Genomic DNA, 14,529 nt, shown 5'->3' with positions numbered 1-14,529 from the left:
GTCTGCGCTTCTCCAAAATGGCCTTTGGATGTTGTTTGTGGACTCATTTGTCAAACTTCAGTGTCATTATAGTTCTTGCTCATTCATCTCAATGTGAGTTTTTTTCAGGCTGCACCAGCTGACAACATCTTGTTTTTGTTCAGTTGGCATACATCAGGAATAATACAGTATCTTGTTGTACTTATTGAATGAAAGGCCAAAGTCAATGGACTGTGAATCAAACAGCTTTAATAAACCAGGAAGGATTGATACAATTTGAAGATATCACCAGCCGCTGTCAAATATATGACAATTTCTTTAAAAAATGTGTTATTAAAACCTTGCATAGAAATCTTAGCTGACATCATTACAAGACATAACTATGATGATGGAGCTATGTTGCTGAAGTTATTCCTGATGATGCCACCCTCAATCTAATTTGGGGCTTCTAATATGCGGTAGATTGGGATGCTGAGAAATGATATCTGAAACTCTCTCAACACAGGACATCTTGAGAACAGGCAACTGGAAATATCCCTGGGGTCTTGCTGCAACTCCATCTCTCAATGTGCCCTGTGACAGACTGCTGCAGACATCATTTCCCAGAAAGTCAATCTGGAGCACCTTCGTAACCCATTGCTTGGGCACTGCCTGGCTGAAAAGTAGTTTATGGGGGTCATCTGGGGTAATAAATGACTATAAAATGAATCCCAAAAGTTATGAGAAGGTAAGACTGGCCTACAATCTCATAACCACAGAACGGAATGCCAGCTGTTGTTTGCAAAGCTTCATCTCAGAGGTGTACTAAAAATGAGTTAAATGGCTCCTGATAAGATTCACATCATGTCTTTCCACTAATAGTAATTAATTTTATACCTCATTCATAGTCCATTATGCTCAGAGAGCTTTAGGAACTATCTCAAATTGTGTCCCAGCATTTTTCATCATTATCTATTTCCCATGACCAAGTTAATTCCTCTCCTTTGCAATGGGGCATCGTATATGGAAAAGAAATTAACTCCTGGGCAGCAGAAGTTGCCAAAAATGACTAATAAAAAGGATATGTGTGTGCAAAGCTATTACAAGCAATGTGTCTTTTGAATAATATGCAAAATTTATGAACTTGAAGTATGGCTGTATTCACATGCCACACATTTTATTTAAATATTGTACTGTCTAGGAGTGAAATGATGAAGGATGATTTCATTGCGCAAACTCACATTTGAGTTAGCTAGCAGTAACAAAATAAAAACAAATACAATTACAACATAAAAGATGGATTTAAAACAACATTTTTAAAAATGCCATTAAAAGAAAAGCACCCGATCAGACAAAGGGTAAAAGTGTATTCCCATAAAAAGTATTTGCTTGTCAGTAGAAAATCAACAGAGGGGGACTAGACTTGAGTATCTTAGTATAAAAGCTGAGTTTGAAGATTAGAGATAGACATTTGCCTCTAAATGTGGAGCCATGAAGGTAGACAGATCCCTATTGATTTTGTCATCTACGACTTTCAGACTCTCTGACATCAACATTGATGTAAACCCACAATTTAGAAATTTCTGCTTTATTTCAGAAAGAATATGTTCATTCACATGCAGACATACTTACTAAAACACACGTCATAAGGAAGGTGGAGAAAAAAGCATCTGGATGAAGTTTGGAAGAATCAAAGGTTCTCTAGAAATTTCTAAATATTCTTTGCTTACATTTGAAATTTTCACCTGATTTTATGGTTTCATTTCACTCATGCATATTGTTAGTTTTGAATACAACATATTCTTTTTCACTGTTCTTCGCACGCTATTTCTTCCTCTGGTACTGTATTTTCTGTGAAAGTAATGCAAAGGAACACATCTATTTCATTCATTGTATGTATTTGGGTATTATACATGAACGAGTTATCTGGGTCTTTTGTCTCAAAGGTTGGCACGTTGGGACGGCTGTCCATAGCTCTTGGGAGAACCCTGAGCAGCAGCACGTGACTGCAGCGTACTCCTCTTGACAGGAGGTTATGGCTTGCTGCTACATCCTCCAGTAGAAAGGAGGAAATGCCACCCATGTGTGACTGTTCCGGTTGTCCTCTCAACCAGCCCTGGCCCTCTTCTCAGACTGAGAGACCTGGGAGACACACAGCTGCTGAGATCTCTAGCAGCCACATATCTCTGCTTTGGCCCTCCTCTCAGCCTGTGGATGTGGCAGGATGACACGTCCCCAGGCTGAGAGGAGGACTGAAGCAGAGGAGAGCTGAAGGAAAGAGCCCAAAAAGCTGCATACAGCCCACAAGCCTGGATTTGCCCAAATTCTTCATTCATCACAAGTAAAAGATCTATGAAGGGGTTGCACTCCAATTCAAAATAAATGACTTGATGTGAGCTATGGAATCACTAATAAATAACTATATCATTGAACAAAGAAATAGTTAGAAGTGTATTAATTACCATGAGTATTTTTCAATGCTGTATACTTAACTACTTTTAAATTCTAATGATTAGGATGGAGGAGTAAATAATTAAACGCCAATTATCACAAGCTATTTATTCAATAGTTTTATAATAGCAGTAAATGAAACAGAATGAAGAGCTGCCACAGCATTTACAATCATTTCAGCCCACAGCTAAGTTGAGGCTATCAAACAGAAGTTCTTATTAGCTGGGAAAGAAAAACAGTTTGAACCCCCCTTTGGGACATTTAAAATAACACTGCTGAATGTAGGGGAAAGAGCAGTGCTATTAAACAGTTACTTTGCTATTTCTTTTCAAGGGAACAAAGTGGATATTTACTTAGCACACAGGATGAACTTGCTTATGAATGAAATGAGGGAAGAAAATCTTGTAGGAACTGCTTTGGGCTGAGCTAGCAATGTGTTCAAATTAAATTTCAAATTCCAGATAGCGCTCAATAAAATGTTTAGATTCTATTTGATTGAAATATAGAAGTAGTTGAAGCATCCACTACACGAGTGTATATATACCAATGATGTGCATTTGTATGAAATCGCTCTCTGTTTTGTTTTGTGTCATTCGTTCCACTCCATTTTCATTTTTGTTTGCCACTATCCAAATGGGATTTTTGTCTCACGTATGAAAAAAAAATGAAAATGTTTGGACCATTGGCAGCAATGGGAAGGCTTCCAAGGCTCGCCCTTCCCTCAGTTTTAGGGCTAGAGGAATGAAAATCGCCATACATGGAGGGCACATCGACCTTTTTTAGCCCACCAACTTTTAAAAAGTTTTCTAAACAGAGAAGGTAGAAGCCCAAAAATTTCTTTCCTTTGAAAAATATTTGTTTTTAGGGGGGGGGGGGGTTGGGTTTTTTTAAAACCAATACGGCCCAGGGGAAGAAAAAAAGGGGGTTTAAAACAAAGAATTAAGAATAAAAGATTTAAAGATTTAAAAAGAATATTACAGTACAGAAGCTACAGAAATCATTCTTCTTTCTCCCACCCCAAAGTCCCGTGCCAAACTCACCCCACCCCCACCCCTTCAAAAATCCCAGCCCCCTTCCGTCAAAGAAAGAATAAAAAAATAGAAGCCAAGCAGCCAAGCTTGGGAAAAAATAATACAAACAAATCTCTTTCCTTGGCCTCTTGAGCACTAGACATCTCCTCCGATGATGACAACAACAACGATTCATGCAGAAGAACTCCCTGGGCCATGTGAGGAAAGCCATGCAGCCCAAAAATCAAACAAAAAATGAGAACTATGCAACTTTCTCTTTCGTTTTACCTTTTGTTTCATCTGAAAATGGGCTCTTTCTTAACGTGCCATTTGAATGGACGGTACAAAATGAATACCCAAATAAAACAAATGGAACAAATACTGTGCACACAACTAATAAATACTGTCCCTTTTTTCATGATGGGAGCAAATTAGGCCAATTCAGACCTTAGAACTGAATTGTTAAGAATCATGTATATACACTGTATCTTTTTTGCAGTACGGGACCCAAGGTCCTGTACTACCTAGAAAAAGACTGGCAACTAATGGACCTTCAGCAGAGGGTCACCATGCAATATGGACTAGTCAACAGCATGACTGCAGTGTTTGAACCCACTGAAGTGTCCATTTTTCAAAAGTTTCACCACATAGTGTGCATTTCAACATTCTTAATGTGATGCACTCAAGACATGTGACATTGTAGCCCCATCTTACATCTCAAGGAGCAAATGCAGCTGGTGCTCAAGTTTTAACTATGGAAAACCACTCTATTGCTGAAACCTGAGCATCCAAAGCTCAGATCTGAACCCAGGAGCACATGTCAACTGTGAACCTGAGATCTCAGGGAGATTGTAACCTTATCCAACCCAGGCTGATCCCAAATTCCCTGAATATATATACAGTATTGGAGCCTATTTTTTCTAAGTGGCAAGCCTCTTCTATTTATCCACCCAACTCTCATTTCAACTTAATATAGGGATTGTATAGATTGCATAAAGGACCGTCAGTAACCACCAACACCCCAACCCCTAGAAGATCTAGAAATTAGCATTAGCAATTGAGTGGACTGAATTCTTGGACAGACGTTCCCTTTGCTTGAAAAAATTGGGAAATTCATATGCTGTACTTTGATAGTTGCCATCTTGGGCCCTTTCAGACTTCAAATTATACACCTGTGATTCTATTGATCATGGTTTCATTCTATAAAATCATAGTGCTTGCAGTTTAGGGAAGGGTATTCAGATTATTCAAGTCAGAAAGCTGTAGTGCCTCATAAAAACTCAGAATTCCATTGGATGCTGCCATGGCAGTTATTTATGTTACAATGGTGTAAGCATCCTAGGTTGCAGACTTCTTAAGAGATCAATTGTTTATGTATCAAGTTGAGCAAGTGGGTGTTCTATATTGACAATTGATACCACTTTGGGCTGTCTGATCTGTTTTTTTGAGATGTCAATGAAAGTTATTTATGTTAGGATTATTTTGGCATACAAGGTTAAACCCCCACTTTCGCTTCCCTATATCATGGGTGCAAAACAGTTTCAGCTCTAGATGCTTTACTTATTACTCCCATTAGCCTCATTCAATAGGCCCAATGGCAAGGGATTGTGGGACCTGTGTACCAAGTCATTTGGAAGGTTACCTTTGCCCCCACCCAACCAGTATCCCCATTCCACAGCGGCTTCGTTAGGACTTTTATTTACATGACCAAAATGTACACACTTGTTTTTGCAACTCCAGTTTACCCCAAATAGACTCATAAAATCATAGAAACATAGAATCTATGATAATCCATACCAAGGATGATACTTTCTCTAATGTACACTAATCATCTTGACAAACTCAATTTCCAATTACATTTGCCACACTAAAAGATATTAACTAGTCATTAAACCCAATGAAAGCTACGAGTTACTTAGCATCTCATGTAGGTTGGCCCCTTTTATTTTTTAATAAACAAATGAGCATTAAATAGGTGCCATCTACTTTTTAAAGTGCAAAGGTCTTTTTTTTTTTTTTTACTGCACAGACTGTCCAACTCGTAACTCAGCTAAGCCAGAATTTGGATTTAATGTGATTCTAGTCCCATTGGCTTAAATTCAAGCATTTCAGCTTTAACAGACTTTGTGAATCAGACTGACAACCATTTAACGTAGATCAAAGGGCTCCATATTTAGGTTTCCTGCAAAGCACCAGTGAGCTGAAAGACTGACAGATGAATCTGCTGGGGTTTTTCTTCCTTTATTGTTTTATTACCTGCCACAGTCGCCATTGGTACCTGATTATATAAAAAAAATAAGTATGCTGTTTTAGTAAAACCATAATTTAATGTCAAGATGTTAACCTTTTCCCTGTATTACTATTTTTTCCTTTTAGTTTTCTGCGTGTAGAGTCCTTTGCCATTATTGCAAAAACCCTTATGTTTTGACTGCAGTTACCCGGAATAAAATTGACATTTCCTATAGAGATTACATTCATTTTACCTTTTAAAAAAAGCTTCTTGAACTTTAGATATGCCCTCAGCTTTCTGCACTTAGATGATTGGTTTCACCATTTCTACAATTTTCCTTTCTGCATTTCAAGACTACATTTACTTATTTATTTGTTTTGCCACTGACAAACAAATAAATACAGTGGACCCTTGGTATCTGCTGGATTTTTGTTCCAGGAACTCCTGTAGATGCCAAAATCCATGGGTGCTCAAGTGTCATTGCATACAAAATAGAATAGTAAAATAGTATCCCTTGTATAAAAAGGCAAAATCAAGCTTTGTGGTTTGGAATTTCTTCTTGAATATTTTCAATCCATGGATGGTTGAAATAGTGAGATGGATGTAGGGACTTCATGGTTTTGGCACCTTATCTACTGAAGTGCCCTTCTGATTATATGTTTATGTCCGGGTCATTAGAAAATTATATAAAGTGTATTAATAACAGTCTGTTTATTATTGTTGTGAGAAATTATTGCTGCTGTTCCTTAGAATCATAGTTAGAAGAGCCCACAAGTTTGTTTGTTTTTTTCAGTCTACCATGATTATTTTTTAATAAATACGTCAACTTATCCATATTCATTATTTCCAACTGGGATTTGATAAAAAAAACTATTTGAAAGAAGAGCAAATGAAGGTGTTAATTTAAACGGATGATTTGTTAATATAGATTGAGTATAAGAAGATACTGACACTAGAGAGAAAAGAAATAAGAAAAAGTAATCAAAAACTTTTTAAAGTGACTGTGTAAAAGATGGAAGTCAATGTATATACATTTTTTATTATTCTTATTTTTTGTTTCTGTTTTTGTCTTGTGTATTTATTTATTTAGGTATTTTTTGTTATTATTATTATTATTATTTGCTCCTTTTTTATCTCTCTCCTTCTTTCGCCTATCTCTTTCACTCCTCTTTCCTATAAACCCATTTATTCTCACACTTTCACTGTATATATTATCCGAAACTTTAATAAAAATTTATTGCAAAAAAAAAGAAGAGCCCACAAGGACCATCTAGTCTAATCCCCTGCCATGCAGGAATACCCAATCAAAGCACCCTTGACAAATGACCATCCCACGTCTACCCAAAAAAATCAAGAGGAAGAGACCCCATTCCACTCCAAGGCAGCATATTTCACTGTCAAAGAGCTCTAACTGTTCTTCCTAACGTTTAGCTGGAAACTCTTTTCCATCAAGTTGGATCCATTGCTCCATGTTCTAGCCTCTATATCAGGGCTTCTTAAACATTTTCCACTTGCAACCCCTTTCTGTTCGATTCATTTTTACATGACCCTAGGTAACTTGGTATATAAAAACGTATAAAAACCAAGCATTTATTGATAAGTCAGCATTTCAAAGGCTTGCTAAACAAGCTGATTTTCCTGTTTTATGAAGTACAGCTAGAATCATAGAATCACAGAATCATAGAGTTGGAAGAGACCTCATGGGCCATCCAATCCAACCCCCTGCTAAGAAGCAGGAAAATCACATTCAAAGCACCCCTGACAGATGGCCATCCAGCCTCTTCTTTTTTTTTTAATAAATTTTTATTGAGTTTTCAAATAAAAATTACAGTACGTGTTTAGAACACATTGGGTTCTAGAGGAAAAAAAAGTGCAATAAATGAGTTGAAATTGAAGAAAAAGAGAAAAAGGAGAGGAAAAGAAAAAAGAAAAAGCAAAGTAAAATAAACAAAAATATAAAATAATTGGTCACTTCCATCTCTCACACAGATACTTAAAGAAAGATTTCTATCTTTAATTGATCTTTCTGTTCGTTCTGCTTTGGTGTCAGCCTTTCCTCTTTTATTTATTTATTTATTTATTTATTTTAATTTTATTTTATTGAATTCTTCCATCATTAACATTAGATTTTCTATTGGGGTTAAATTAGCACCTTCATTTGCCTTTCAATCAAAAAATTCTTAACCAGGTCCCAGTTTGTTTGCTTTTTGGGAATGCCATAGTTATTTTTAAGTAAATACGTCAATTTATCCATGTTCATTATTTCCAAGATCTTGACTAGCCATTGGCTCAGCTCCGGAATTTCTTTCTTTTTCCAATATCTGGCATAGACTATTCTTGCAGCTGTTATAAGATAATTGAAGAGAATTTCTTTGTCTTTGTCCTTTTCTATATTGATCAGCCCCAGAAGAAAATATTTGGGATCTAATTCTATATTAATTTGCAACATCTTTTGTATTGCTTGGTGGATTTTCTTCCAATAGATTTTCGCCTTTTTACAAGTCCACCAACAGTGGTAAAATGTACCCACTTGATCGTTACATTTCCAACATTTATTTGAGATTTTCTTATTGAAATTTGATAATTTTTGAGGGGTCAAATACCAGCGGTAGAACATTTTGATCCAGTTTTCTTTTAATTCGGTTGCGTAGGTGAATTTCAATCCAGAGTTCCAGGCCTTTTCCCATTCTGCTAGATGTATTGTTTTACCTAGGTTTTGGGCCCATTTGATCATGTTTTCTTTTATTGGTACCGTTTCTGTTTCCCATTCTATTAATTTTGTATAAATTTTAGATATTTGTTTTTTTTCCATTTTCATTACCTTGTCCCAAAAACTCTCTTTTTCTTCAAATCCTAGTATTTTATCTTTATTATAGTATTCTTTTAATTGTCTGTATTGGAACCATCCCAAATTGCCGAATTCTTTGTTAATCTCTTCTTGACTTTTCAGAATATATGTCCCCTTCTCCTTAATTAGGATATCTTTATATTTGGGCCAAGTTGTTCCTCCTACTTCTCTTCTCTGGCATGCCTCCAGGGGGGAGATCCATTTTGGAGTTTTCTGGTATAATTTAGGTTTATACTTTTCCCAAATTTTTAGAAGTGAAGACCGAATAAAATGATTACCGAAATTTTTTTCCATCGATTTTTTCCCATACCATAAATATGCATGCCACCCTGCCCTTAAGTCTATTCCTTCTAATGTTATGATTCTAGTGTTACTTAGTGTACACCAATCTTTCACCCACATGAGGCCACAAGCATCATGGTAAAGTTGCAGGTCGGGGAGGCCTAGTCCGCCTCTTTTCTTATCGTCTATCATGTAAATTCTTTTAATTCTTGATTTTTTACCCATCCATATGAAGTTGTTGAGATCCTTATTCCAGGTTTTGAATTTCTGTGTGTTTCTAATAATAGGGATAGTTTGAAATAGGAATAATAACTTGGGCAGGATAGTCATTTTTATTACCGAAATTCTACCTAATAGTGATAATTTTGCATATCTCCATCTTTCTAGGTCCTTCTTTATTTCTTTCCATTTTTGGTCGTAGTTATTCTCTAATAATTGGGAGTTTCTCGCCGTTATGTTTATACCTAGGTATTTTATTTTTCCCCTGGTCTGTATCCCCGAAATTTTTTTAAGTTCTTCTTGTCTTATTTTAGTCAGATTTTTTGGTAATATCATGGTCTTTTCCGTGTTTATTTTTAAACCCGAGACTTCCCCATATTCTTTTATTTTAGCTAGCCAGTATTGTACTGTTTTTATGGGGTCGTCTATTATACATATAAGATCATCAGCAAAGGCCCTGACTTTATAATTGTGTTTTCTTATTTTTGCTCCTATCAATTTGGGATCGTCTCTGATACTTTTTAAGAGAATTTCTAGTGAAAAGATGAATAGTAGCGGGGACAGCGGGCATCCTTGTCTGGTTCCTTTACATATTTCGAATTTTTGCGATTCCCCTGAATTTATTTTAATTTTTGCCTCTTGTTTATCATAAATTTGATTAATCGCATTTATAAACTTATAACCCATGTCCAATTCTCTTATTAATAATTTGAAGAAATCCCAGTTTAGATTGTCAAATGCTTTTTCCATATCGATAGTGGGTAAGGCCAATTCGTCTTTCTTTGTAAATTCATAAAATTCAATTATATTTATTATTTCTCTTACATTGTCCTTCATTTGTCTTTTTGGTAGGAAGCCCGTTTGCTCCTCTCCTATCCAATCTTTCAGGAATTCTTTCATTCTTTCCGCTAGTATCGTTGTAAAAATTTTATAATCTGAATTTAATAGGGATATTGGCCTATAATTTTTGACATTTTTAAGGTCCTGTCCTTCTTTTGGAATCATAGTTATTGTTGCATTACGCCATGAATCTGGAATTTTTTGATTTTCTAGAATTTTGTTCATAATCTTTTTAAGATAAGGTATAGTTTCTTCCGCAAAAACCTTGTAGTAAATGCCGCTAAGGCCATCAGGCCCCGGAGCCTTATTTCCATCCATCTTATCTATGGCTCTCTTAATTTCTTTATCCGTTATTTCTTTATTTAATATCTCTCTCTGTTTTTCTGATAGTTTTTCCAATTTTTGGTTACTAATGAATTGGGATATTTTGTCTAATTCAACCTGATCTTTTGAGTATAATTTGCTATAGAATTTCTTAAATTGGGCCATTATCCCTTGTTCTGTCGTGTAATTTGTTCCTTCTGAAGTGATTTCTGTAATACTATGGGCCTGCTTTTTCTTCCTAATTTTCCAGGATAGCCATTTCCCTGGTTTATTAGCATTTTGAAATTGTTGTTGTTTTATGAATTTTAGTTTTTTCGCTGTTTCTTCTAATTCCATATGGATTTTTTGTTCTCTCAAACATTCCAGTTCTTGTTTAATTTTTTTATTATTTGGGTCTGATTTTAATTCTTTTTCTTTTAAGGTAATTTCTTCGTTTATCTTGATTAAAATTCTGTTTTTCTCTTTGTTTTTTCGGGTACTTTGCTGGATGAAATGGCCACGCATGACCGCTTTACTTGCATCCCAAATTGTTTGTATTGCTGTTTCCTTTATATCGTTTATTTGAAAGTATTCCCTCAGAATTTTTTTGTTAATTTGGATGTCCTCTTCAGATTTTATTAAGTTTTCATTTAGTCTCCAATTTGAATCTCTTTGGGTTTTATTTAATGTGAATTCCAATGGGCAATGATCTGAAATGTACCTGGGGGATATTTCAATTTTAGTCACTTTTGGGATCAGTGAAGGGGTCATCCATGCCATGTCAATTCTAGACCATGAATTATGCCTATTTGAGAAATATGTAAAATCTCTTTCTCCCCTATGGTGTATTCTCCAGGCATCCCTGAGCTCCCAGTCTTGTAAGGTTTTAATAAAATTTACGGGTAGTTTGCCCGATTTTGAATTCTTTTTTCCCTTAGTACTGTTTCCTTTCTTATCCCGGTCCGGGTCCAGAACCCCGTTAAAGTCACCTATAATCATTAAATCATCAAATTCCTGTTCCGCAATTTTACCTTTTAGTGTTTCTAAAAAGGTTGTTTTTGGTCCATTCGGAGTATAGATGTTGCAAGTTAATATAATCTGGTTACCCACCCTTATTTTTGCTCCCACCATTCTTCCCTCATCATCCTTAAATGCTAGTTCTGGGTTTAGTTTTGGGTTTATGTACAAGACCACCCCTTTTTTTTTCTGAGGCCGATGAAATGAATTCTTTCCCTAGTTTTCTTTGGATTAAGTGTGAGGTATGTTTATGGCAGATGTGTGTCTCTTGCAGAGCTATTAAATCAAGTCTCAACTTTTGCAGGTGATTAAATAAACTATTTCTTTTATTGGGTGCGTTCAAGCCGTTAATATTGTTGGAATAACATTTTATTTGCATTTTCCCTTTTTTTTTTTAAGTTAAGTTAGTTCTGGTTTTGAGAGGGTCCTCTTTCTTCTTCCTCTTCCTCTTCTAGATTTATTAGGTTTGACGTTTGAAATGTGGATACTTGATGGACTTTTTCGGGGGATATAGTTCTAGCTCTCTTTCTCTCTCTCTCGAGGTCTAGTACCGGTGGGTTTGGTCCGATCTCCTTCTTCATTAAGTTCTTATAAAATTCCTTAGCCTTCTCTTCCGATGTTAGCCATATTCTTTCGTTATTGTAGGTTGCCATGATTCCTTCCTTCCGTTCCCACCGGAAGCGGATGTGACGTCTTTTTAGTTCTTCTGTCAGGAACGTATATTTTTTACGTTTTTGCATCGTACTGGCAGGGTGTTCTTTGAGTATTGTTACTTTTTGACCTTTGTACCGAATCGTATTTTTCTTACTTGTCCTCAGTACTTCTTCTCTTATTTTCTTTTTTTCGAATTGTACTACCACATCTCTTGCTACTTTATGTTTTTTGGAGTAATTTGTAGTGATTCTGTAGGCTCTTTCGATACTATCTTCCATCTCGTCGTCCTGTACTTGTAAGAGATCAGCTAGGATTTGAGTTGTGATTTGTTTCAAGTTTTCTTTAGGTTCTTCTATAATGTTTCTTATTCGTACTTGAAACTCTAGCTCTTTCATTTCCAATTTCTCTTGTCTTTCTTCTAGTCTGATGTTCTTTGCTTCTAGTTTATCCAATCTTGCTTGAAGTTTGTCCTGATTCTTCTCCATCTTCTGTTTGTCTTCTTTGACTTCCTTCATCTCTCTTTGTAAATCTTTTATTTCTTTCTTCACCTCTATAAATTCTTCTGATAGTTCTTTTCTCATGTCTATCATCTGCTCCTGTAGGTTTTTTTGACTTTCTGTGATTTTCTGAAGTTCTCTCATCACATCTTTTAAATTGATCTCATCCGAAAATGATCCTTTTCTCCCAGTAGCTTTTTTTTCTTCTATCTTCAATTTTTGCGTTGACATCTTCTTTGGTTATGCTATTGTAAGGATTGGAGGTTATACAGTATTATGTCAATAGTCTTATCAACTACTGCACTCAAGGCTGATTCTGTTATCTCGTAGATTTCTATATAGTCACTTAGGTTATGCTCCTTAAACTTAATTTGGTGAGTCAACTCCTTTTTTTGAATTATAAAATGTTATTGAAATTAATTAATTAATTTATACAAAATTAATTTATACAAAAGTGGAAATCAATAGTGAAATTGATAAGAATTAATTTTTTGATTAATATTTATCGTAAGTATGAAATGTATTTTTCTCGATATGAATAAATGAGTATAAACACTTTGGTTTAAGGTATGTTTCCTCTTTTTGACCTTCAAGCACCCCTCCTCTTTTTTTTTTTTTTTATTTGGGGTTAATCTTAACCTGGCACCTTATCTAGAACTCTCTAATATCCAGTTCCCCTCTCTTGTACCCAACCATACTAGAAAAGTAAACACTGTTTTCTTAGCTTCAGAGAAAGCCTAAAGAGTTGCTTAAATACACCTTCTGCCCGACGCTCTGTCTTAGGTTTCTATCCAGTCTATGTATTCTTTACCCCCTCGTACTATACTTAATAATTTGTTCTTTCCTCTTTCTCCCTCCCTTCTTCTTCTGGTCCTCCTATCCTAATCCTACCCTCCCACAGCTTTAACTAGTCTGATCTTTCCTTATCTCACCCACATGTTCATATACTTCTCCTTTTGTCTGCAGTCCCCTTCAGTAGTTCTCCTATTACAGTCCGCTTATGTCCTCTCGCCTCCTCCGATCCCTTCTCCCGTCTGCTTCTCGTCCTCGTCTGTCCTCGCCTCGGGAGCTTCGCACCACCTCCTCGTCTCTGCGTCTCCGCGTCTGCTTCTCGTCCTCGCTCCTCTCGCCTCGCACTCACACCGCGCGTCGTCTTCCGTCTCCCGTCTCGTCTCTCCTTCCCGTCTGCTTCTCGTCCTCGCTACTCCTCGTTACTCCTCTCCTGTCTCCAAGCCAAAGCCCAGAGTCCAAAGGCCAGAGTCCAAAGGCTCACTCTTTTTTCCCCTTCTCAGTCCGCCACGCACTTGTGGCCGTCGCAGCTGAGGCTGCCTTCTTGATTTCTCTTTAGTTTGACTTCCGCTTGCGCGCTTCCGTGTTCTCTCTCTCTCTCTTATCTGGGTCTGCTGGCCTTCAATGACTCAGCAGACCAAACAATAACCACTCCAGGGCTTTTTCCTTTTTCCCCCCTCTTCTCTTCCGGATTTAGCCTTAACCCTTTCAGTGCAGCTCAAGACCTGAATTTTCTCGCAGCAATCAACAGCAATTTTCCCTCAATAAAGGTTAGTCTCCATTGACTTGACCCTTTATTCCTCGTATTTCTTCCGTTATCCCCCTTGGTTTTAGGTTTTAGATCTGGTGGGTTACCTTAAACGTTGTCCTTCTGTTCTCATCTCCTTTCTTCGTCCTTTCTTTGTTTCAAGCCGACTCCCATTTCTGGTATCTGTGGGTCGATCCACTCTTAAACCACCCTTTTTTTCCTGAATCTTATTGTGTTTCTTCTCGATCTTGGAAGTATAGCACGGCTTCTGTTCGGGCCTTCTGCCCTTCCGTCTCTTCCGACCCGCTACCCTGCTCCGATTCAGATCCTTCCTTGAGGGAGACCAACCCTGGGATCCAAAAAAAAGAGCTTTGTGGGTTTGCTGTCTCCAAGAAACTCGATCCGTCCAGGAGAGTGGGAGAAAAAACTGCCCTACCCGGTCAATGAAGAGAACGGTGATCGTGACCTCCGCGATCACTCACCCAGTCGCCATGATGCCTCTTCTTGAAAGCCTCCAAAGAAGGAGCCTCCACCACACTCCACAGCAGAGAGTTTCAGTGCCAAACAGCTCTCACAGTGAGGAAGTTCTTCCTGATGTTCAGGTGAAATCTCCTTTCCTGAAGTTTGCAGCCATTGTTCCGCGTCCTGGTCTCCAGGGCAGCAGAAAACATATTCATACATGG

Source organism: Anolis carolinensis, chromosome 3 (genome assembly GCF_035594765.1).
Source record: "Anolis carolinensis isolate JA03-04 chromosome 3, rAnoCar3.1.pri, whole genome shotgun sequence".
NCBI classification, from domain to species: Eukaryota; Metazoa; Chordata; class Lepidosauria; order Squamata; family Dactyloidae; genus Anolis; species Anolis carolinensis.
Note: the sequence above shows the minus strand (reverse complement) of the source record.